Here is a 22878-nt window from a genome sequence, read left to right on the forward strand (position 1 = left end):
GTGTACTAAGTGCAATGCAATACAAGTTGCACAAAGTACATGAACTTTAATACTTATACTGTTCATTTACAAGTTTGTAGTTCCCATTTTTCTACCGGGATGTAAAGATTTTCTTAAAAAACATTTCATTATTTCCCTGCTAATCCTCCACATCATGAAAATGAAATTTGAGAAGTGGTTTGTGAAAAGAGTAATGTTTATTATGCTATTGATATTTTGAATTATAATCCTTATAAAAATTGCAGGATAAATTAGGATAAATTGCAGGTTTCATCTAGAGTAAAACAGAAGTCTACAGGGTGATGTTAGGGAGTTGATAGTAATAGAAATAATATAACATTCCAAATAATAGAGCTATTCTTTTTAGAAAATAATTGAATAAATAATAAATTATTTTTTTAAATGCTCATTAGGTACAGAAGTATTTCTTATATTTGAATAATCCAATTTGAACAAGATCTCGCCCTAAATTCACTATTTCCAAAGAAAAAGGGCAATTAAGAGTGCCATAATTAAATTATTCTGTATGTATTATTAATGCAAATCATTCATAACATAATAATTTAATCATAATGTGATTAAGTTAGTGCTACAGACATTTCCTAATTTTAGGATAGTTTATTTGGGTTGCCGATTAATTGTGTCATTAATACAAAGTATTCTGGAGTAGATGCCATCCACAGCTGGAGTTGTTAGCTCAGAAAGTTATAAGCATGCTGTTCTGCTTCCAGATACGGAAGTTGAATTTTTCAATAGCAAAGCTATTTTGTAGATGTTTTCATTTCATTTCCCAGACATGAAAGTCCTGACAGGGGCTTGCATTTGATGGCAGACAAATAGGTCATGCATCATTGATGTTTGGAAAGTCCCTTCTAGAAGCAGAATGCTAGGTGAAAAGATATTCATTCAGGTCTAGGGCAGGCTCAGGCGCCATACCTCAACACAGTGTACCCACCCTTGAACATGCAATTGCTTTCTTCTCTCTCTCTTTTAAGATATCTGTTATGCATCTCTCTTGTACCATCCAAGGGAACAGCATGTGAAGTAGCGCATACTAACATTTTTTGAGGAAGTAAAGAACAGTTGGTTTCATCAATACAGATATAGTCATTACTCTAGACTATTTTGGATAATTTTTAAGATTTTTAAAGAATTTATTATTAACATTTTTTGAGTTTTTAGGTATAGGAGTTATCACCAAATCATTGGGACTGACTTCTGATGTGTCATCAGTTATCAGGTAGCACACATATTTTCCCTTTTCAAATCTAAATATTGTAGATTTACAAAGCATTTTTAGTTCTTTAGTCTGGATTTACTTCAGATAGTTTTAATAGTAAGTGTCCAATACTTTTCTCTGAAATTAAAGATTAATGGCCCTACATCTAATATAATGCTGTCAATCTCACAAAGATGAACACGTATTCAAGAGAGACATTAGATTGCTTCTGCACTCTAGAGACTGTGGTTAGGTAATAAACAGCTTAGAGTACATTGTAGAAGTTACAAAAATTCAAAGCAGTCCAATCCTATTGATCTTACTACAGCATTAGCTGGCCATTTCTAAATGCAAAACATGTGTTAAATCTAAGTTAATGCAACTGCTGCATTAATTCAATTCTTTCTTGCTTCAGCAAAAAAATGCTTGTACTGTATAAATCCTACTGTTGCAGAGCAATTCCTTAGATATAAACAACTTGGCTATTGTTAATGTTCCTATACTGCTGAGGATCTCAGAAAAGCTGCAGAGATGCATCACAGCAATCATTACCGATCAAGGGTTTCCAATTACAAAGTCACACCTACTTGTCAAGCAGCTGATACAAATAAAGCAAAACTAAGAGTTTGTATTCAGTATACAGTTTTCTAAGAGAATGGAAGATCACACTTCCAGAAGATTTTACTTAAAATGCAGACACATCACCAGAGAGACAGTTCTACTGTTCTGGTTCAGTCATATCTTAGCAAGCCAGTTAACTGGAGCCATATTGTGATTTGGAAGTTGAGAGAAGGGTTATAAGGGCTACAAATGTTTAAACCAAAGGGATAATAACCTATTTGGCTACCTGAACTAGGCCCCACATAGATATTGCATCAGCAAATCCTTCTTCAGGTACATCAGTGCCTACAGCTGGAAAGACCTCTGAGAGGAAAAATAAATAAATAAATAATGATTCCTGGATATCAGGAAAAGGTTTTTCACTGAGAGGGTTGTCATGCACTGGAATAGGCTCTCCGGACACGTAGTCATGGCACCAAGCCTGTCGAAGTTGAAGAAGCATTTGGACTGTGCTCTTAGTCATATGATCTGAATTTTGGGGTAGACCTGTGTGTTGCAAGGCGCTGAACTTGATGATCCTTGTGGGTCCCTTCCAACTCGGGATATTCTGTGATTCTATGATAGATATGGGCAGTGTACGATGAAATAGTTGCAATAATAGAGGGATTTCTTTGGAAGAATGCCTGAAGGCTTATAAACACTTCTGCATAAAGACAAGTTGCAATTTTGCATGATGTTTTACATAAAGCCAAATTGCTGTCTTGTAGAAATTCAGGAGGTAATAATGATCTAATTTCATTTTTGGTACACTTTGTTACCCTCAAAATCTTGTTCTGGGGAAAAAGCAACACACCAAATATGGAGCTAAGAATGTATTTTTAGTTAAAAAGATGTTTTTACAGTTTGTCCAAAACAATACAAAAATATGACTAATAATACAGTTAAAATTGTTACACAATTTATATCCCATCCTTCTCTCTTTTGCAGTGCTTACTTTTCCAACATCCTCCTGTATCCTATAGTCGACAGCTGAGTCTTCCTTAATTGGCAGAGGGGGAGTAGTGATAATAAGTCATTAGTACCCTGTGGAATTTGCAGGAACAGTATAATGTTTATGGTGAGAGTTTTTTTTTTCCCTTCAGTCTCAGATTTGTTTCTACAAGCTTTCTCACAACAGACTGCTTACTTTCCATTGACTCCCAACTTCTTTTGACAAAAAGTGCTACTGTCATGCACTGATTCCCTAGGCCTGTGAGACCATTGCTACACAGGGCACTCAGAGAAGTTAAGCTAACACATCTGCAGTGAATTCACCAGACAGTTGTTGCAACAAGCTAAACCCAACTCAGGACATACAAATCCAGATGAGATCATACACAAATTAGTCAATACAATGCCTGTGGCTTTCTACTAGTGGTGGAGAGACAGTTGTAATTACTGGGTTACAGCTATCACCAAAGTGAACAGAAACCTACCACTGACTTTCTTCTGATGGGAACTGACTCCGTATATACACTTTTTAAATATTCAATATGGTTAATGTTCTTAAGAAAATGGACTTCTTTCAATTGTTGGAGTGTAAAATTGATAGTATTGAAACACATGAAGAAAGAAAGAAAAACTTTAGCTTCTTGCTAGACTGGAGATGAAATTACATGAATTGGTTAATGTGTTCAGAGACAGAATTAGGAAAGTGAGGGTGGATTCAACTCCATAAATCCATAATCCATTTTATATTTATTTATCTAGAGCTTGTTTCTACATACAGCTGATTACTTATTCACCAAGATTTTGGAGTGCTGGGAAAACTAAACTTATGAAAGCTCCTTTTGAGACTGACCTCTCTCAAATATGGAATCAGAAACATTCCTTATTAACTTGCAAAGTTTGTTTGATACCAGCATATGGTTTTGTTGTTATCATCTCTTTGAATTAAACACTAATTTCCATATATCTCCATGTTGCTGCTTTCCTCATACTTAGTTTACTCTAACGTTTCTTTGTTTCTCAAATCATGTTTAAGACCATTGAAAATGGGAAGAGAGCTATAAAATAAATATGTTTGAGATGAATAGCTACATCTTTCATAAACCTTTTTTTTAATTATTATTACAAATGAGCTCAACATAGTAATGCATTTTACTTTAATTACAATTTTGATGACCTTCTTAGAGCTGAAAGCCATTTCTCTTTGTTTAATGACATGCATGTGTGTGGTTGGGGAGCTCTGTTGCTAAGTGATTTCTAGGAAAGCTAGTGAAGCAAACTAATGAAGTGTCAGATAATATTTTGTAGTGTTTTTATGGAATGGCATGATTGGACCACGAAGATGCCTCTCTTGCATTTGCAAAATCTTCAGAGTTTGAAAGTTTGAGAGAGTATATCAGACCCAAATTCCAAAAGAACCCCCCAAATTCGAAAAAGAATCTCCCATCTCTTTGTTTTACCATATCTAACTTGTGCATTTAATGATATAATAAAATATGATAGGGTGGATGAATGCAATGTATATTCGTCCTATTAATCTGCAAGGGTACAAAGTATGTTTGAACCTTATATTGCTAGTACTACTTGTACAACTGGGAAGAAAATGGGAGCTCTTCCTTAAATTTTCAACATTTTCCAGAGGTATGGAAGGAACAGCTAAATAGCAGTGAAATTGACATGTTTATAAATAAACATATAAGACTCATAATAAACACGTTAGAACTTTTACCTGCCTGTTCCACTTTCTTTATTACTTTTTCTTTTTCTTGCCTTCCTGCCTGCTCTCTCTCTCTCTTTCTTTCTTTCAGTTTCTTTTTAAATTAAGCATCATCACATCATCATTGCTCTTTCTTACAGCTATCTTTTTTTTTTGTAGAAGAAACTGAAGTGCACTCCCTCTGACATGTATAGCATTAATTCAGCCTGTACACATGATACTTGCCAACTTTAGAGTGAATCTGAAGTGGGTGGAAGTGACTTAACACCAACTTCAATACAGCTGTGTCACATTGTTGATGGATTCTAGGACAGCTCCACAGTTTTAAAACACTTTTTATGGAATAAGCATTGTTTTTTTTTTTTTTGTTTTGTTTTTTTAAACAAAAAAGCAACCCAAAAGATGGAAATTAGTAATATAGAAATAATATGGAAAATATGGAAAATATGGAAATTAGTATGATGTATTATTTCTATATTGCATTTTGTTTTGGAGAGGAAGACAAGACATATTCTTTGGGAGCAAGGATTTTAAGACTTCACCTGGAAAGCTGAAAAGGTATTATTAATTTATAGAGCATCTGGGTAGTACTTAGGCATACCATAATGAAGAGCTGAATGATAAACAGAAACCAGTTTCTTGAGATGCAGTTCTGTGCAGTAGTGTTTTCTCATCTTTCTTCAGTTACAAACAGCATTTGAAACTTTATGATCTGAGTAAACAGCAGCACAGCCAAGTGAATTTAGGTATTGGAAAGACTACTCTGCTGGCATTACTTATTATGCTTTGGTAAGGAATAGGAGCAAGAAGGGGGAAAGGAAAAATATTCCATATGTGCTTGCTGGTATTCTGTGAGACCTAAAGTAGAAGGAGCAAATGAAAGACAGTTGATGCTGACTTTGCAATATTTCAACAAAAATCTTACATAAATTCCAGAAGCCTCATGAAAAGATCACAGAATTGTAGGTGTTGGAAGGGACCTCAAGAGATCATTGGGTCCAAGATGACCTGTTCCCTTGGAATTTCCTAGCTTAAAGTTTTGAGAGGTTCAACAGATCAGGCAAATATGTAGTGAGTATATAACTGTATATCCTGAGTTACAGATACATCACTTCTGAATCTTTGCACTCAAATTTCTATTGGTCTTTTAAAACTTATCCTTTATCGGCATGGCTAACTGATGTGCCCTTTAGTCAAGGACATGTTATACTTGGGCTTAACATGTGATTCCTAAACCGATTCTTTAAAACCTCTGCTTGCGTACTGATAATACCTTAAGGAAGAGGAAGAATCTTCAAGGATAACTCAGTGCATGCAATCTGATCTCTATCACATTTCTTTCATTTAGAAACGAGAGGAGAATTATTTTATTATTATTATTATTAATTATTTTTGGTGAGAGGTAAAGAAGCCAAAAGCATTGTATAAAGCACAAACTTTAAGGTAAATTGATTCATATGCTGTCAAATTCAGGGAAAACTATAATTTGGACATCTAATCTAGAAAACATGTGCTTCACAATATTTCTTTTGCACTGACTTTCCTCTGTATCTTCTTTTTTTCACTTGAAGTACCTCCCTGCATTGATCCTAGAAGTCCAAAAATACATTTGTGTAATATATTATGGAAGTGATTTCAGACTTCTTAGAGAGCATGCTATGCTTGGGGCTTTACAGCAGCATTATTTTGCCTTGTGCTCCTTAAAAAATACGCATTGGATTCTAAGGCAATATTGGTTCCTTCTACAATGTATCGCATAGCCTGTTTAATTGTACACCATTAAGATAATAACAAATCAACATGGTTATTGTATCTTATGTTCTTCAGCACTGCTTATTGTAGACAGTTGTTTTTTCTTCTTCCCTTTTTCTCTCCTAAAGAAAAGGACTTCTATTTGAAAGATGCTATGTATTAATTTTTACTAAATTTGCCAGTGGGGAAGTCACACAGATGGTGGTTAAAGAGAGGAACTTACCATTTTGCTGTGAGAGCATGAACCTGTGGTGATTTTACACTGCTGGGCAGCTGAACACCAACATAGCTGCTCTCTCACTTCCCCTCTTCAAACGAAAAGGGGAGAAAATAGGATGAAAATGTCTCAAGGGTTGAGATAAGGACAGGGAGATCACACACAAATTACCATCTTGGGCAAAACAGCCTCAGCATGAGGAAATTAATATAATTTATTTCCTATCACTAGCAGACTAGAACAGTGAGAAACTACAAACTAAAAACACCTTCCCCCCAACCACCAGCTTCTACTTCCTACCCTCGAGCGGCACAGGGGAATTGGGAATGGGGGATTGGATCAACCTGTGACCCTTCATGTTTGCTGCTCCTTCATGGTCACTCCCTGCCCCTGCTCCATGTGGGGTCCCTCCCGTGGGCTTCCGTCCTTCCCAAACTGATTCTGCGGGGGCTGCCCACAGGCAGCAGCTGTTCAAGAACTGCTCCCACATGGCTCCGTGCCATGGAGTCCATCTGTCAGGAGCAAACTGCTCCAGCACGGGTCCCCCACGGGCGGCAGCTCCCCCCAGACCCCCTGCTCCTGCGTGGGCTCCTCTCCACGGGCTGCAGCTCTGGCCCGGGGCCTGCTCCTGCGGGGGCTCTCCATGGGCCGCAGCCTCCTCCAGGCCACATCCACCTGCTCCACCGGGGGCTCCTCCACGGGCTGCAGTGTGAAGATCTGCTCCGTGTGGGACCCATGGGCTGCAGGGGGACAGCCTGCTCCACCAGGGGCCTCTCCACAGGCCACAAGGGAACCTTTGCTCTGGCACCTAGAGCACCTCCTCTCCTTCCTTCTATACTGACCTTGGTGCTTAAAGGGCTGGTTCTCTCTCATTTTCTCTCTCCTTGCACTTCCAGCTGCTGTTGTGCAGCAGTTTTTTTTTTTTTCCCCTTCCTAAATCTGCTCTCCCAGAGGCCCAACCAGGATTTCTCACAGGCTTGACTCTGGCCAGCGCTGGGTCCCTTTTGGAGCTGGTTGGAGCTGGGTCTGATCTGGCATGGGGCAGCTGCTGGGTTCTGCTCACAGAGGCCACCCCATACCAAAACCTTACCATATAAACCCAGTACAGTACCAACCATGAAATACTTTCAGTTGCTGCAATATACTCCTGTTGCAACCTGCTCAAAAAGCAATGTGTACCACTCTAATAGTTATATGAATTGAGTCTTGTATCTCTTCTCAGGTTTGAAAGCAAAATCTTTCTTATGTTTATGTGACAGAAGAGAGTTGTTCTCAGCTAGAGAGGAAAATAATACAAGAAAAAGGGCATTTACCATTTAATCCTTGCAATTGAAATTAATAACACCAGTCTCCAGCATAGTATGCAGGTATTGTATGTCCTGTTAGAGGACAGAACTGTAAAAGGGCTGCTTTTTTGCCTTTTTCTCTCTGCTGTAGTCTGGGCCAGGTAGAGTTCTCCCAAAAGAGGGAAAGAATAGCTCAATTCCCGAAAAAAATCCATCTTCAAGCAGAAAGCCAGTTTCTACCTCCTGTATTCTGCTCTCTAAGGAGAATGAGAAAGACAGCAAACTGAAGACTGTATTGCAAATAAACTGAAAGTCAAAAAAAAAAAAAAAAAAAGTAAGATGTACAGGTAGGCCTCAGAGGTGAAAAGGAGGTATTAATAAGAAAATTAAGGAGAAAATATGTGATTTCTGGAATAGGAGAGAAGTGCAGAGGCAGTATGCAAACAATCCTATAACACTAAGACTTCCTGAACCAAGAGGAAGAGTGATGAGAAACACCCCACATTACAGGAACACATCGTGCAAATTTTATTCTTACCCCCCCTTTTTTAGTGTTTTCCATTAGTCATTCATATTTTTGATCTTAAAGTTACTGTGTGCTAGTTGGTGTTCCAGTACAAGAAGTATGGAAATCAAAGGCCTTCTGGTGTCTGATGTCATGTTCTTTTTAAGAAAAATCATGTCTTACTATGGGACTGCCATTTTAGGAAGGTTTTACAGAAATTCATTTACCCATGCTCAATTTCTAATGAAAGGTGAAAAACCTACACTTTTCTAAAACCAAATTTGAATTTTGTCCTCAGTAGTAAAGACTCCCCTGTGTAAATCGAGGGTAGAAACAAGGAGAAGGGGTGCAAGAGTTCTTGTCAGCAGCTGTTTCTCCAAACAGTAGGAGATGTTAGTGTTGCTTTCATATCCTACACAGTCAGTTTTCTTCTTTATGCTGATACTGCTGTCAGTACTGGCAGTCAATACAAGCTGTGATTTTTGGATTTGTGATTCTGGCTCTTGTCTCCTGGGAATTGAGCAGAACCAATCTAATTACTTACTATTTGTAACAAGAATGAGATGGTTTTCAAAACTGCACTTTGACTGGAGCAGACTGACACAACTTTGCCAGTTAACCATTCCTCCTTTACCCACACCGAAGATTTAACAAGTTATATTGCCCAAGCTAACTTCATAAATGAGATATGAATACAGCAATGTATTTTCAGGCATGATGGCCTGGAACAAAAATTGTTAAAGCAGTGAAGATGTCTAGAATATGAGTTGTTTTTCTATGATATATTCTTTTCTCTAATAAAAAGAAAATAACAAAACCAAGGAAGGTAGGGTTTGTTAGTCTGAGAGTAATGGATTTATCAATTATCAAAAGTCAGGGTAGCTAAACACTTATTGAGTATATCAAGACTCATTACAGCCACACACAGTGAAAGAAGCCAGACACTAGAAGACAGAAAATAACAGCAAATTGCAGTTAACCTGATTTTTTGAAGGTGGGATTGCTATCCTACCTACGCACCTACAGGCGATTGGTACTTTATTGCTTTCCTCTTTTCCCTTTTCTTCATCTTCACACCTTCACATCTTCTTCCCTAAAAGTCAGACATACAATGATACCTGTTTTGTAATTTATTTATAGTAATCAACACAGAATCCAGTCTCTGTATTATTGTACTCTTCTTCAGTTGTATTTGTGTATATGTGATCTTTATTGAAGTTTGCTGCAAAACAATATTAAGCAGGGTAGTAGGTAAGTATATAAAACTTTAAATTATGTTGCAACTTTTTGTCTGTTTCAGGAGTGTTAGGCTCCTGAACGAGATCCATCAGTCCTTCTCTCTTTCCCTACAACAACAATACCCACACTTCAAAGAAAGCTTGAAGTCTGGTAGGATAGACTCAGATACTTAGTCTCAGTTTACTTTTCCTGCATTTCCATCCTCAGTGAACTTGACATTTCAAATTCAATTTTGTTTTTACCTGTGCCTTTTAAGAAATTATATGCATGATGTATGGTATAGAAAGCATTTTACCAATCACTTCTATTTAGAGAAACAGAAAACTGCCTTTTTTATTTTTTTTTTCCCTGTGTAGGTGTATTTATTTATTGGGGGGGGGGGGGGGGGGGAAGATAGAGGTTAGAAGTGGAGTGGGGGGGGGGCTGAGGGAATTTTGTACTCAGAAATAAAATCACTTAATCTGAGGACAAAACAAATGCTTTCTATAATGGATAATGTAGAAATTGGTATTGCTGCATCATTAACAAATGTCTTGTTTAGGTATTGAAAACGCTTTCAATGAAAAGGTAAGATCTTGTTCATATTACGTGTATTCATCTCAAATGTTGTCTTTAAAAATACATAAATAGCAGATCAAAGTGAAGTTCTAGAACAATATATTTTGAAACTCTGATCTAAGCATTATTAATGGAAGTGTTATCTAAATCTTGTAGAAGTAATGACAATTTCTCCAGGTGTTAAACCACTGAATCTTTTGACACTTTGGTATAGGGATTAGATCACAAAATGGATTATCTTGTCCATCAAAATATGGTTGAAGAACATTTCACTGACTACCGAGGTAGGAGTAAATATACAGGAAAGGTCACATGGAATTTACCAAGTCTAAAGAAACAAGACACTTACCAAACCAAACAAAAAGAAAAAAAATCAAAACAGTAACAAACAAACAAACAAAAAACACCAGAAAAAGCCTGGTACAAGATGATGTTAATTTTGTATAAATCTGTTTATCTCAGGAATCGGTTTAGAATTGCATAACAAAGGTGATTGCTAACTGAAAGAATCATGGCTTTAGCTAAAAAGACCCACTCAGATTTACTTGATTTAATTTCTTTATCTTTGGCTAAGCTGAGAAGAATATAACTATATGTCTTTCGTAGATGGAGAGACTAATGCAAAGGTGGAAAGTGTTTATTTAAAAAGGTATTTGCCTGCAGATTAGTTTTATGAGGCTAGTCATTATCTTGAATTTTAAACTGAGCTAGGAGAAAAAAAAAAGAAAAAAAAAAAAGAGTGTACAATTATGCTTGGTAGAATTATTTCCTTAAAGGCTACACACTATTTGGTTTGAATTGTTGGGTGTCACAGTGGCCAGATGGAAAACTCAATTTACATTTTATTTCAACTGATTTATCAACTATTCCATTGACAAAGAGAGGTGTTACTTTGGTGAGTGAGAAAAACGTTATTTTTGCTTCTAATTGCATTAAAATGTTATAGTATGCTAGAAGTTCTCACTCAAAGCCTTTTAATCATAATTGCTGTTTCCCAGACTCTTCCATTTTTAGCTGCTTATAGAACTGAGTGCTTTAGTAGGTGTTACTACATCTGAAATTTTGCTGCCATTTCCTCCATCCCTCCCCATATGTTTATGAATGCACAACTTATTCAAATGGCTGTGTACACTAAGGGCTTTGTCAGACAACTGCAGGTTCTTGGTAGGTTTGCTGAGACAGTGCCAATATTTCCTCAATGCCCTTCAGGGAAACCAACAGCTTAAGAAAAAAGAGTTCAGTCCATGTCTTGCCAAATCTCTCGCCCTTGCTAAATCATGTTTTTTTTTTTTTTTTTTTTTCCCAAGAGAAAAAGTCAAATATCCAAAGCCTAGGTGGATCTTCAAAGCTTTGCAACAGCTTGTGCCCCACTGCTTGAGAGAGGAGCAAGACAGAAGAGCAGAAGATAAACTCTGTTTAGATCCACCTGATTTTTCTCTGCATGGACACAGCACATATGTTTTCCTCTAGAGCCTTGTTTCATCAGAGGCAGTTACTGCCCACAAGGTATACCTAACACTTTCTCTGGGGTCATGCTTGCCTCATACGTTTGAAAATACAGAACTGTGACATTGACTCTTTTTCCAACAGATGCAGACATTCATAGAACGTCTTGGTGTCCCACCATATGAAAAGACATATTCTTACATGTTGCCTGTTTTCTAAGCATGCTTTTCTGCATGCCACTTCTGGAACATCACAGTTTTGAGATCTAATTGCTTTTTGCCCAGGTTTCTCCAAGAATCTCTTTTCTATACTGCCTTATATACTTACTTATGTACTGCCTTATAAAGAAGCATGCATGGTGCCTGAAATGCTGCAGAACTGGGTTTAGAGGGTTTTATGTAGTACTGAGAAAAAAAAAAAGGGAGAAGATTTAGAAAGCATGAGAAGTGGAAAAACACCTTACTATTTTCAATGTTATTTCACATGCTGGTACTGAAACCTTTAGCACTCCTCTGTTTCTGGCAGTAGGGTTTTTATGAGCTCACTGACATGGTAACTCTTTGTAATCCTTGAAAATCTGTGAAAGGAAAATAAGATTTACACATACGCTATATATATATAATTAGCAAAAGTCTTATTAGCAGCAACACCATTTTCTTATAGTGTAAAATAAGTAAGGGTGTATTGTCATTAAATATTGCAACAGCAGTATTTGAACTGGAGACATGGTTGCATTTCATGATATGTCTGTTTGATTTCCTTTGCTATTTTATTCATGGTGTTCTTCAATCACCCTAATATACTAATTTCATGTAAAATGTATATTTTATTTTAAGCACATGAGAATACATTTGAAAGCTGCTTTTTTTTTTTTACCTTTTTTTTTTTTTTTAAATCTCCACTCTGACTGACAGTTATTGATAATCTTGACATGGATGAAACTGAAATTTTGCAAGCACCAGAAGCAAGGTTATTTATTTATTTGTTTATTTATTTATTTATTTATTTATTTCCAGGTGTGTAATAAACCTGAAAATCTTGAGGAGCACATCAAAAATAAATCATGTTTCTGTAACAGAGGAACTTTCTAGGGATTACGGTGTTAAAAGAGCTCCTGTTCTGAATTACAGCCCCATAGGGCTAAAACTGTATCTGATAACAGTTAAAGAAATTCTGTAGAGCAGGGAAAAAAGAAATTAGAAAGAATGTTTTGTATTACTTACAATTAATTCTCTTTTACCCATAGGCAAACAAACCATTATCTTTGATGACAGCAAAGTCTTTATATGAAACTTTCTGAATTTATTCTTAGCCCAAGAATGATTTCCTTAAGAGGTGAGTGAAAGAGACAAGAAATTGATAAAACAAGTGTTCAACTTTTAATGAAGTTTAACTGAGAACAGTCAAGTAAATTATTTATTTTATTTTTCATTCAAGATCAGAAATCTTCTACCAAAACACTTGGTTCAGTAAAGTGTAGCTTATCATGGAGAGAAAACTCTATGGTTTCTTGTATTTCCATAGCTAATCCTTTTTATTACCCTAAACCCGACTTTTATAGCCCAGAGGAATATTCTTTATTTACTGAGGAAGTTTTAAATGGGCATCATTGTTGGGCAGTCTCTCCACATTTTCTTTCTCAGAGTCAGAAAGCACAGTAAGCAAGCAGCTCAACTGTGTTGAAACAGCCCAAAATAAATTCAGTTACAATTCTCCAAGCTGGGTAGTTCAGTGTCATTCAGAAAGTTATATTAATCTGATAATTCTGAAAATTCTGACTGATTATAATTTTCTATAATTTTGTACTATTTACTCTGGCTCCTTATGTGTAGCACCAAAATGCTTTCAGCTAATTTGACTTCTAATTCACATTTTTATTTGGGGGCATTTGTGATTTCTTCTCCACATGTTTTAATTAGATTTTTGGTTGATTAATCAAGATGCTGCATTTGGTGCTAGTGCAGTGTTGTTATGTAGTAGAGAAGTGAGTGTTATTGCAGACTACATATCCTGATGATGGTCCACCTGCTACTGAGAACAACTGTGAGCGAATCCACATTGTTCACTTCTAATTTTCTAGTATTTGTTTTACTGAAAGGAAGCTTACTAGATTTTTTTTTTTTTTCACATCTATATTCACGAGTGGGCCAGATTTCTTCAGATTTGATTTTGATGTAATTCAGGCAGTATTATTTAGGGATGTCGCATGTCTTGTTATAACAGAATACTCCTTCCAATAACTAGAGTCACAGCTTCTTGCAATTGTTACCATATCATTCAGCTGACTGAATTAAGGAGCCTAATTCCAACAGAGCGGGTAGCAGGCTTTGAGCTGACTTTAACCGTTCCAATTATAAAAATGGAAAGGCTCAGTAGCACTAAACTCCAATGAATCAAAGTGTTAGAAATGAGTAAAGAAAGAGGAAAAAGATAAACATTGCTCTGTTTGCTAGGAGAAGATTGTGTACAAATGGCTAAGGTACCTCATCCTGATATCAGCATGCATTTCTGGTCTCTGCCTGCTTTCCTCTTCTCCTTCTAAAAAAAAAAAAAAGGAAGAAAAACAAATGAAGGGAATAGGAATGATCCAAGTTTTGAATTAGCTTCCATATGTAGGAGCAATTAGATCTTTATTCCCTCATTAAGTTCTCATTGGTTTTAAAAATGATACACTTTTAAGTGGGAATTAGTTACTTATCCTCTCTGGCTTATGTTTCTGCAGCAGTGCAATTTCTTTTCATATAACTTTGTGAACTGGAAGAGCAAGAACTACTAAACATGTGGGTGAGAGTCTTGACTGGGGTGGGAAACCATTAGGACAGTTTAGAGACCCAGGGTAACAACAGTGGTAAAGTTTGTCATTTCTGTCCTACAGATTGTCAAAATATATGAATGGAATTAAAAGTTTAAGACGAGGAAGTTACTTTGCTTTACAAGTTACTTTGCTTTACAAGAGAATCTTACTGGAGAAAGTATGTGCTTCCTCAGTGTCCAAAAACTATATTTATGCATTTAAGACTTTTTTTTGTTTGTTTCTGTTTTAATGTGACAAGTTTAAGCATCATCAAGTTTGCTGCTGAGGCACTTAGCTCTCCTCTTTCCAAACATTCAACTCAAAATCTACTTGATTTGACTCTTTTGTTATGTTGCATGTCCTAGTTTCATCTGGGATATAATTAATTTTCCTCCTAGTAGTTGGTATGGTGCTGTGTTTTGGATTTAGGATGAGAATAATGTTGATAAACATGCTGATGTTTTAATTGTTGCAAGCCAAGGACTTTCCAGCTTCTCAAACCACCGTGCTAGTGAGGAGGCTGGGCATGCAGCAGGAACTGGGAGGGCACAGACCCAGGACAGCTGACCCAAATCGACCAAAGGGATATTCCATACCATATGGCATCATGCTGAACAATTAATATGGGGTGGCTGACTGCAGTGGGGGGATCACTGCTTGGCGACGGGCTGGGCATCAGTCAGCGGGTGGTGAGCCATTGCATTGTACATCACTCGTTTTGTATGCATTATTATTATAATATCATTATAATATTACTATTATTATTTATTTTCTTCTTATTATTATATTGTATATATTATATTATTATTATTATATATATTATATTATTATATTTAATTATTATTTATTTATTTTCTGTCTGCCTATCAAACTGTCTTTATTTCAACCCAAAAGCTTTCACTTTTTTTCCAGTTCTCTCCCCGATCCCACTGGGGGGGAACGTGAGTGAACGGCTGTGTGGTGCTTAGCTGCCAGCCGGCTTAAATCACAGCACTGCATGCACGAAATAGCGTACCACTATCTTCTCATATCTTGCCATGATGCTTAGCCAGTGACTAAACTGAATTCAGTGTGGGATCCTCACTTGTAGAGTCTTCTTTAACTTGACATGACAGTACTGGTCAAATCTCTGACAGGATGTTTTCCTCAAATCCATTGGCATCATTTTTATCTTCATGCCAATACAATACCTCTGTGCCTAACAGTTAGCTCCCCTCCTTCCCCCCCCGCTTCCATTTACTATTCAGATTCTAAAATAGTGAATTAAAAATTATTTCATACTGAATTAAATAACGTTTCATATTAATAATCTTGTTGATTCCTTCTTGGGAATCCTTTTAGACTTCGGCTAGATCAGTCACCTTTTCTATTAGGACTAGCTTCCTATATTTATGTTCTGTTATTTCTCCAACATTCAGCAGAATATGGTTAGAAGGCTACAGTGCTAGTACACATCTTATAAAAGCATGCATTTTTATACAGGCCCACAGCAGTTTTCCTTTTCTCCACAGCAGGGAATATACTTTTTTTGATGTGTTAATGAATAGGGTTGTCCAGCTATCAGATAGGAACTCTGAGGCTGAAAAGCAGCTGCAGGGTTCACAAACAATACACCTGCAGACACAAGAACTATGGCTGAAAGTCAGACAACTGAGAAATAATTGAGTAGTTTAGTGCTACAAATATTTCCATATTTAATGGCATGAAGGGCTTTTATTAAAACCTTTTATAATTGCATAGACTCTTTTGGAACCCCAAAAGAGTCAGGTACAGCTGTAGCTGCTAGACAGCACACATAAAAAAACACATACGTGCAAAGTGTAGGGTATAAAGTTAGGGCATGTTATCCTAGATGAAGCTTTTCCATAGAAATTCTCTCTCCAATTATGTTGTGTTTTGTTTGGTTTGCTTTTTAGTTTTGGTTTTGCTTTTAATAAATTAAGGTAATTAAGCATAGCTGGACTTTACAACTTTCAGAATCATCTGTTTGCCTTTTACTTTATAAGAAAATCATTGAATCATTTAGGCTGGAAAAGACCTTCAAAATCACAAAGTCCAACCACCAACCTGACCCTACCGAGTTCCATCAGTAAACCATGTCCCTTAGTACCATGTCCTCACATCTCTTAAATACTTCCAAGGATGGGGACTCCACCACTTCCCTGGGCAGCCTGTTCCAATGTTTGACCACCCTCTCCTTGAAGAATTTCTTCCTAATAGCCAATCTAATCCTTCCCTTAATGCAACTTGAGACTGTTTCCTTGCATCCTATCACTTGTCACCTGAGAAAAGAGATCAACACCCTTCTCACTGCAACCTCCTTTCAGTTAGTTGTAGGGAGTGATGATGTTTCCCCTCAGCCTCCTTCTCCAGACTAAACAACCCTCTGTCACTCCTCATAAGTCTTGTTTTCTAGTTCCTTCACCAGCTTTGTTGCTTTTCTCTGCACTTGCTCAGGCAACTCAATATCTGTGTATTGAGGGACCCAAAACTGAACACAACATTTGTTGTGCAGCTTCATCAGTGCTGTGTACAAGGGGACAATCACTTAGTCCTGCTAGCGATTCTATTTCTGATGCAAACCAGAATGCTATTGGCTTCTTAGCCACCTAGGCACACTGCTAGCTCATGTTCAACCAGCTGTCAAACAGCACCCTTAGGTTCTTTTCTAGGCAATGTCCCAGCCACTCTTTCCCAAGTCTGTTTCACTGCATGGGGTTGTTATGATCTAAGTGCGGGACCCACTACTTAGCATTGTTGAATGTCATGCATTTGGTCCATTGATCTTGCCTATCCATATCCTTCTGAGAAGCCTTCTTACCCATAAACAGATTGGCAGTCTCACCTAACTTGGTATTGTCTGCAATCTTACAGAGAGTGCATTTGATCCCCTTATCCAGACCACTGATGAAAAATGTTGAAAAAATATGGCTCTGGTACTGAGTCCTGAGGAACACCACTAGTGACCAGCTGCTAATCTGATTGATCCCCATTCACTGGGACTCTTTAAGACTGACCATCCAGCCAGTTTTTCACCCAGTGAATGGTACATCTGTCCAAGCCATCAGGAGCCATTTTTTTTTCCTGGAGAATACTCTAACAAATGCTGTCAAATGTTTCACCACTGTATATTGAATAATACTGCTATTGAACCTGGTGGTATTTTCAAACATCCAAAAAATTAGACTTTACCCTAATTAATTCAATTATATATATATATTAAAAAAAAAAAAACAGAGAAAAGAACTTATTTTTCATGAAAATATTTAGCTTTAGCATACCCTAGATTTAAGTCTACTATGATCTTTATTACTTTTTAAATGGAAATTCTCAGTGTTATTTGTCTTTGAAACAAATCAAGAAGGAGAACATATGCACTGCTGCAAACTATCTCAAAATGTGGCTTCATAAGACCTTATTTCAGTTGAGAGAGGATAAAGAGAATCATTTATTTTCATAATGGCTCTATTAGGGCAGACTATGCCTCTGCCTAGAAATGCCCTGTTAGCAAAGCTGTCATCCAACAATGAGCTCTGGGAAGGTGAATGAATGTAACACAGAATTCTCCTGCATTCATTTTAGAATAGTCAATAACTTCCCCCATGCCTCCACTATTTCACAAAACATCATAATTTCTTAGGGTTTATTTTTTGTTTAATAATAATGCCCTCTCATGGACCACAATTCCATCCAAAGTGCAAACTTGCCTAAGCATGGAATTATACACTAAAGAAATATTTACGAGATCTATTGTAATTTCCCCTGCAAGCAGTCCACAGAGTCATTTTTCAGATTACTGTGTGAAGTTGATATACTGGATTTCTTCTCCCACTACCCCTGGTCATATTCCAGGGTGATTTATGGCTGCTCAAGACACTAATGGGGTAAGAACAAGGAGATCCAGTTTCAGAAGTAAATTATTCATAGGACAGTTGGGAACAGGAAATGCTAAGAATAGGCTTAACAGCTACCATGTAAAGGTGTTACTTGGGAATACTCAAAGCTTAAGTGGTTCCAGGAAAGGATAACCTTTAAATAAGAACCCAAGCTTTATTAAACTTAGAATGTTCTTTGAGCTAAAGGCTGGACTTTGCATTCCATGTTACACTACTGGAAAAGAATAGTCAGTCAAAGATGGACTCTTCATTTTCAAAGTTAAAAAAAAAAGGAAGAATCCTTTGGAAGAGGTTTGTAGAAATTTTAGCTTATTGCACTTGCTTAAATACAGTTGTCAATTCTCATTGGGATAATGGGAATCCTGGAAACTGTTTCCAGGCAATCAACAACAAGGAAATCATCAGGAGTAGCCAGCATGGATTCACCAATGGGAAGGCATGCTTGACAAACCTGATGAGCATCTATCGTGAAATGACTGGCCTGGTGGGTGACAAGAAATCAGTGGGTTTTGTCTACATTGACTTTGGTAAGGCTTTAGAGAGTGTCTCCCATAACATCCTTCTAGACGTCCTCCATTGATGAATGTGCTAAACAAGCAGACAGTGAGGAGGATAGAAAACTGGCTGAATGGCTGGGCCCAAAGGGTGGTGATCAGTGACACAAAATCCCGTTGGAGGCTGGTAGCTAGCAGTGTACCCCAAGGGTCAATACTAGGTCCAGTCCTGTTCAACATCTTCGTTAATGATCTAGATTATGGTGCAGAGTGTACCCTCAGCAAATTTCCAGATGACACAAAACTGGGAGAAGTGGCTGATACACAAGAGAGTTGTGCTACCGTTTCAAGAGACCTTGACAGGCTGGAGAAGTAAGCTGACAGAAAACTAACACAGTCAACAGGGAGAATTACAAGGTTCTGCATCTGGGGAGGAATGGCCGCAGGCACCAATATGTGCTGTCGGCCACCCAGCTGGGAAGCACCTTGGTGAACAAGAGCCCGTATGTGGTTAGTGATGTCCTGGGCAGCATTAGGGAGAGTGTTTTCAGCAGTTCGAGAGGTGACCCTTCACCTCTACTTGGGACTGGTGAGGTAACACATGGACATAATGGAGAGAGAACAATGAAGGGCCACAAAGATGTTGAAGGGACTGGAGCATTTCAGCTATAAGGAAAGGCTGAGAGAGCTGGGGTTCTTCTGGCTAGAGAAGAGATGGTTCAGAGGGGAACTCATGAATGTAAATACCTGAAGGTAGGGTGCAAAGAGGATGGAGTCAGTTTCTTTTCATTGGTGCCCACTGACAGGACGAGACACGGAGCATGAATTGAAACATGGGAGGTTCCTTCAGAACATCCAAAAACATTTTTTTTTTAAAATTTATTTTAATATTATGAAGGTGACTGAATGGTGGTATATGTTGCCTACAGAGGTTGTGGAGTTTCCCTCCTTAGAGATCATACACTCATAGAATCATAGAATGCCTTGGATTGGAAGGGACCTCAAAGAACATCCAGTTCCAAACCCCCTGCCATAGGCAGGGATGCCACCCACTAGATCAGGTTGCACAGGGCATCATCTAACCTCGTCTTGAACACCTCTGGGGTGGGACATCCACAGCCTCTCTGGGAAACCTGTTCCTGTGTCTCACCACCCTCTGAGTGAAGAATTTACTCCCAACTTCTAATCTAAATCTCCCCTCTTTTAGTTAAAAACCATTCCCCCTTGTCCTGTAGTTATCTGACTGAGCAAAGAATTGTTCTCCATCTTTGTTATAAGTCTCCTTCAAGTACTGAAAGGTCATAGTGAGGTCTTCTCTGAGCCTTCTCTTCTTTCCTGATCCCATCCCTGTACTTCTGGACAGCATCCCTGTACTCTTCCCAGGCCACATGTCCCTACTTCCACTGCCTGTGAATTTCCTTCATATGCCTCAGTTTGCCCAGCAGGTCCTTGCTCTTCCATCCTGGTTTTCTGCCCTCCCTGCTTGCTTTCTTACACATGGGAATAGAGAGTTTGTGTGCTCTAAAGAAAACATCTTTAAAGAGTTGCCAGCTCTGATCAGTTCCTCTGTCCCTAAGGACAGTGTTGCAGGGGATTTTGTCCACTGTGTCTTTAAATAGCTTGAAGTTCACTCTTTGGAAGTTCAGAGTCTTTGCTCTTTGCCATGCCCATATTCCTCGAGATCACAAACTCAACCAGGGCATGGTCACTGCAGCCCAGACTGCCTCCAGTCTTGACCTCTTTAATGAGCTCTTCCAAGCTGGTGAGCACCAGGTCAAATAAAGTTTCTCCTCTGTTTGGTTTGTCTAGTACCTGGACCAGGAAGTTATCCAAGTACATCCAAGGTCATAGAACCCAAAACCTTGAGCATGGCACCAACACTCAGGCAATCATTCACTAGATCTATTTGTCTCCTTCTTTGGTCCCAGTCACCTGCAGGGAGGACAGAGGAGAAATATGTCCACAGTGGGTTTCATTTCACAATTTAGTGATAAGGAAGGCTGTAACAGGATGCTAAACCCTGTAAATGAAGGTTGCTGTGCTTTTGGCTTCCCAGTTTAGTTGACCAGTCTTAAAAGTGGGAAGACAAGGTTCAAGCTTGTAAGATCTGTACCAATGGCCCACATGATCATGTCCTCTGCCACACACACACACACCTGCAACGCATTGGAGAGAGCAGACAAGCATCACTTGAGGGGAGGCAGCAGCCAAGAGCACATTCCTCTCAGGGGGCTTTAGCTGCTGAACAGTTCAAATGTGGGACTAATACTGTATTTTTATTACTGTCTCCAAAATCAACTACTTCAACTTATTTACTTGTTCTGTGCTTCCCTTACACTTGAGAAAACTTCCAGGGCATGGATAATATGTATATGTAAATGTATGTAATATATGTATGTACAAAGCAAAGCAAACGAATACTGTTAGGCAAATGTTAGATCAGCCTTCTGCGTGAGTAGACGCTGTGCCCTTTGACAGCTAACTGCAGTACTTCTGTAGGCATAAATGGAATTAAAATTGCACATATGAGGCTGAAATTGTTGAAGAATATAATAGCTTAAAAAAGTAGTCCCTAAAAATTGTTTCATGTGATTTCGGAAGTATAGCTACAAAAGATTTGAAACCTGCACTGCGATCTGTACAACCTCAAGTTATGATAAATCATCTCTGTGGGTTTTTGCAGCTTTTTTTTTTTTTTTAAGAAATTTTTTGTGTCGTTCTCAAACTAGTAATAATAATTAATAATTGTAGATACACAGTTTTAGCCCATTGTAAATATTAGGTAATCTCTTTGCTCAACACTTTTCTCTTAGAGCTGTGTAAGTCTTATTATCTTGTGTATACCTTAACTAAAACAAGTACAGACAGGTAACACTATGGCACAGTCAACAGGCAATAGCTAGTTAAAACTGTGATAGCATGATAGTGTACTTCAGTCCCCCCTGAAGAACTGTCTGGAGTAACTCACTGTAAAATCCATTGAAGATCTCTCTAAGGAAGGAAAAAAAAAAAAAAAAGAAAGAGAAAGGAAAGAAATGAAGAAAGGAAGAAAGGAAGAAAGAAAGAAAAAGGAAGAAAGGAGGAAAGGAAGGAAGGAAGGAAGAAAGGAAGGAAGGAAGGAAAGAAAGAAAGAAAGAAAAAGAAAAAGCTGGAGAATTTCTACTTAGAAAAATTTGAAGACAGAAGAAAAGGTTTCTAGTGTTCAACAAAAATAGATAATCAGCACCAGAAACTGGCACTTCTCAGAACTTCTCTCTTTAAACCTCACACTGAATGCAGGACAAATGATCATCTAGAGACACATCTGTTCAGCAAACAGCCAGAGTGGATAGGTGAGTGTCTGCATCCAGTGTGTGCTTGTCCTACTTAAAAATGTCAGTTTTGAAGATAGATGATTAACCTACCCTGTTTATGTTTCACCATTAAATGCACAAAAGGAACATGCGTTAATCACTGACCTGGTACAAAGTCTGGTGTTGCATCCTGAAAGAGAAAATCATTATTTTAATTGGAACTAATGGCTTGTGGCCATGATAGCTCATGGTGAGGCACAATATTAATGTCACTTTGTCTGCTGACAGAATGTCTTATGCCCACTTACTCACAGCCTGCCACAGTGCCAGCTGATGCAAATTGACACTGTCTTCAGGCCAGATCCACAAAAAAGTCTTTGTTGCCTTTCATGCTTAAAAGAGAGACTTCTTATGTCCAGTATCACTGAAAGTGACAAATCCAGGTACAAACCAGAACTACTCTTAGTCAGCCCTTAATGAAGAGTCAGTAATTACTTCCATACATTTATACTTTTTCCATATTCTGTGTATTCATGTTAATATCAAGAATAAGTAGACGGACAGTTCACCCAGGAAAATGTACAGTTAAGCATAAAAAGGAAGAGAATTTTACTCCTACCCCTAAGTGTAATTGGTGTATTAAAAATAAAACAGTACTGGAATATCTGAAGAGAGAATACTAATTTTACTTAGAAATATGTAAAGATTCTCTTCTGAAACACTCAGAAGTTGTTAGCTTTTATAGATTTGTTGTTGTTGTTATTTCTGGAATTTGCAGAATTCTAAAACAGAGGTTGATTTAACCCTTTACAACTCTCATGATTTATTATCATAAGAACTGGTATCTGAAATGACATCTGAATTGGAATAGTTATTTTTTTTTATTATTATTATTATTATTTTTACAATAGGAC

At 37.7% G+C, this 22878-nt stretch overlaps 1 long non-coding RNA gene across 1 annotated transcript; it reads left to right on the forward strand.

Annotated features, from left to right (window-relative positions):
• Positions 1–9897: 9897 nt before the first annotated feature.
• LOC310893364 lies at positions 9898–13479 on the forward strand. Its single transcript, XR_014578936.1, has 3 exons — positions 9898–10050; positions 11349–11547; positions 11632–13479. It is a non-coding gene; the product is annotated as an uncharacterized lncRNA (long non-coding RNA).
• Positions 13480–22878: the final 9399 nt, after the last annotated feature.

This window comes from Anser anser (assembly GCF_964211835.1).
Source record: "Anser anser genome assembly, chromosome: 2".
NCBI lineage: Eukaryota > Metazoa > Chordata > Aves > Anseriformes > Anatidae > Anser > Anser anser.